Below are 4,149 nucleotides of genomic sequence, written 5' to 3'. Positions count from 1 at the left end.
CATCAGACTTCTTGGACCCATACCTCCTGCAGGATGAATGCACATGAATTATAGCATGTGTTGTTCTCAACTCTACCATCAGACATTTGGGCCATTGAATCAACAGAACAGTCATCCCCTGTCAGAGGAAGGCACAATTTATCAGGAAGTGCTCAACTCAACTGAAAAGGAGATGATCGCAGGTATTCAGTGGGCCAATTCCATTCCAAAAACAGACAGCATCGGATATGTGGCTTCCTGTCCACAGTAAGAGAAGGTTCCCAATTGTCTTCTCCTCATGACCTGGAAACAGAAGGGAAAAGCAACTTCCATCCCAACAAACCAGGCAGGGCACATGTGTGCAAACCCAGCATACAACCAACACCAAACCACCTGGGCAATGGTAGGAATGGGGAATGCAAACATGCCCGAAGACCAAGGGAGAAAGTACCAGACAGGGAAAGAATAAGAGGATGATGGAAAGGGTACACAACTGTGTCCACAACCAAGAAAAAAAAAAGAATATGTTTGAAGAGAAGGCGGTAGAGGTTGCATATTGCCAATAGATTGAATGGGCATGGGTAAAAGTATGCAGGATGATACTGAAGTCCCAGTCAGGCATGGGAACAGAGCAAGTGTGTGTATGGATAAGGATGGATCTGAAAAGTGGAGGAAACACCTTGTGGTACCGAGCATGCAAAAGGTGAAAATAAGACCACCCAATAATTGGCAAAGGTGGAGAGAGCCAAACCCTGTAGAACAGCCTGGTAAAGCAAAGATGTCAGATGGTAGAACAATCAGTAGTAATCTGGTGACATAAACTAATGTTGAAAGCCATGCTCCCACACACACATGGGTAGAAAGACTAGGTAGAATGATGCCCAGAAATGGAAAGTATCACTAGATGATAAAGTTTGGTTCCAAGGTTGAAGGACTGGACTACACTAAATGTAAAGGTGGAAGAGCAGTGATGGAAAAGAGATGGTAGAGGTTGAAGTAATAGTGTATAATTGGCAGGGGAAGAGAGGGTTGGATTGATAGATGGCAGAGAACCAAGGTTAAGCCAGCCAGAGAGTATCACCAAAAGGAAATAACAAGGAGTGTCTCTAGTCAAGGTCAGGATCAAGAGTAAAGGGCAGAAAGGTAGGTAGGTGAGCATTATAACAAGTAAAAGACCCGGCAGAAGGCAGTGACAGCCAGGGCCAAGGAATGCAGAACAGACAATCCTAAGAAGAATCATGAAAATAAGAGGACTGACTAGGCAATGATGAGCCCTCAAGAAAGAACCCCCAAAGGAAACATGGAAGTAGATATATATATACTGTGGGCAGAACACAGTCCAGTTAAGACAGATGGTCCATAACTTGGTCATAGTGCCTGGTATATGGCATGCCAAGAAAAAGTAGAAAAAGTCCTGTGTGGGTGGAAAAATGTGACCACAGGAGCTCAAACTGTGATAGCTGAGCACCCAAGGAACCCAAAAGATGGAAATGTCACTAACAAGCTCAACAGAACTGATCCCTGGTAAAAGAGGAAGTTGGGAATCAAAGACAGCGAACTAAGAATGAAAAAAAGGTACAAAGGTGAAGGGTAGGATTAGGGAAAATGTGGAAATAACTTACAAAAGCATGGATTGATAATGGACAGCCTCAGCCCACGATTCAATCAAATCAGGAATACCTCCAAACTTCAGGGCAAAGAAAGTGCTAGGTGAAGGGCTCAAAGAATGGAAGAAAGAAGTCAAACTTGGGATAGGAGAGTATCCCTACACGACAATCTCCGGTAACAAGTAGGAGACTGAGCATCAAGAGTAAAGGGGAATGGCCACAGTGGAGAAGTGAAGGGAATGAAAATCATTAGCAAAATGCTCTGGGGAATGGTGAAGTTCCTCAGACTTCAGGTGTAGAGAGGAGAGGTAAAGAAATATGGTAAGAAAGATTAGAGAAAGACAAGAGTATTGTGTACTGGTGGGCAAAAACGATACCAAAAAGCAATGGCAATTCCAAATGTCAGAATCTCAAAAGGGGATGCAGAATGATTAAAATTGGAGAAATAAGAATCAAATAGAAAGTAAGGGAGAGGCTTACTGTCGTGGAAACAGACGGGGTCCAGGAATGGTAAAAGATATGACTTAGGGCTAGGATTAAGAAGTAGGGAACAAGCAGAAGAATATAACACAGGGGAAAAAAAAAAATGCATGCCTGAAGAATGTGAGAAAGTTTAAGGTTCTCTTCAACAGGGAAAGAAGTTTAGTTCCAAAAGCCTAAACTGGTAAAGGAACAATCAAATCCATTCCCCTCGATCACCCCATAAATGAGGAGAAGGAACGCCTGACAAAGGGACTGGAGCTGAAGTACCTGGCAGTATAAGGAAACCCACTATATTATCCACAATGGCCACCACATCATTCCCAGGGAACATGCCTCTATAAGCCATCATTACTACACAACCTGTGTGAGGAAATTAGTCACTCACACAAGTATTGGAAGACAGTATATGAACTAGCATTCATAGTTTGAAGAAAAAATAACGGAAATTAAGTTCCCCAAACATTATTAAGTTGACAAAAAAAAAACATTTGATGTGTTGAGTGCCAGGGAATAGAATGAAGATTACAAGTGCAAAAGCATAAAGGGAGTTAGTGCACAGCGAGTTTGTGTTGCCCTACTATTGGTGGAGGGCTTTTTGCAGTAGTACAAATCACAAGAAATCTTGTGATTTTGGGTGGAAGTTGCTTAAAGGCTAGTGACATGCAAATCTCTAAGGCAGATGCACAAGGAAGACAGCTTTCTGTGTATCACCTAGAAAGCCAAACATATATGTGAACAAGATCAATTAAAGATTCAACACTAAAATCTACAAATCCAAAACAACTATCCAAGTTCTTTCATTCAAAAATTAAAGAATCACAAAGAGAAACCATCTGAACAACTGCTTAACAACTTCATCAAAATTTGGTTTGTTTGCTTCTATGTGTTTTAAAAGTTAGCAAAAACCGACAGGAGTTAAAAAGGTTGGCATGTTACTGTATGTACATCAACTACAATATTACTCATTGCAAATGCCAAAATACAAATACCAACTACACGTCAAAAGAATTCAGTGGACAAGTTAATTTGTGGATCTAATCAAGTTTATATTGGTGATATAAAGAACACAAAAACCTTCTTCAGTACACATCAAATTATCTGGAATATCTGAACATTATCTTGATTGTTACCAATTATTATCTCCCTAAAGTTTTTCTTATACTATTTAGAATTCATTTTGATTGTTATATGTTAATTTCATTTTATTAACTTATGTTGTATCTGTTTTATTCAGATAAAGGTAAACACCCATTAGGAAGGTTAAGTATAATTACTGAACTTCATATTTAATAATTTCAATAAAAATAGCCTATTCAACCAAAACTTGAGCCATAAGTGACCAAGCTTAACAGCTGTAAAGAGAGAATAAAAACAAATGTAAGGAACAGGATGGGTATGGACTCTGGAGATACTCTAACTGTGAGTTTTCATCATGAAAGTCAACAAACAAGTCTTCAAAATTGCAGTTTCTAGCATTTTTGTTAAAGTATGGTACACAATGAACACCAATTGCCTTTATATGATTCATGAACTATAATAAAATTATTCCAAACATGTCTAAACCAGTAAATCAGTTGTCCTACCCAAAAGTACTTCAGATTGCAAAGAAATGGAAATAATAATTGAAGGGAACTATTCAACTCAAACTAGGATGGAGTATCCTATCAAGTTGTTGATAAAAAAGAATAAAAAAAACAGAGCAGTAGACAGCTGATGCTGGCTTTTTTACTTCAGGATATATTTGCACAAACAAAGAATTCAAATATATACATTTTAACATAAACCTGTAAATAAATATGCATCATAAAATGTTTAGCATGAAGTATTTTAAGAGTTGGATCAAATAAAGTATATTTAAAAGACATCTTGTAATTGAAGTGATATTTAGTAAAACATCTCAATAGTGGTTAGAAGGTAACTTTAAGCTACTTTTACCACAAGCACAGATATAAATTAAAACATCAGATAATTATGTGACCTTTCATATTTGAATATGTTTTCTCATTAAGATGGTGTTGCAGCGAACGAAAAATATGTTAATCTGATGGTGCCATATTTGGAGAATATGGTGGGTGGGGAA

This window comes from Limulus polyphemus, unplaced genomic scaffold, assembly GCF_000517525.1.
Source record: "Limulus polyphemus unplaced genomic scaffold, Limulus_polyphemus-2.1.2 Scaffold4630, whole genome shotgun sequence".
In the NCBI taxonomy this organism is placed as follows: Eukaryota; Metazoa; Arthropoda; class Merostomata; order Xiphosura; family Limulidae; genus Limulus; species Limulus polyphemus.
The sequence above is the reverse complement of the archived record's forward strand: the minus strand, read 5'-3'. Positions refer to the sequence as shown.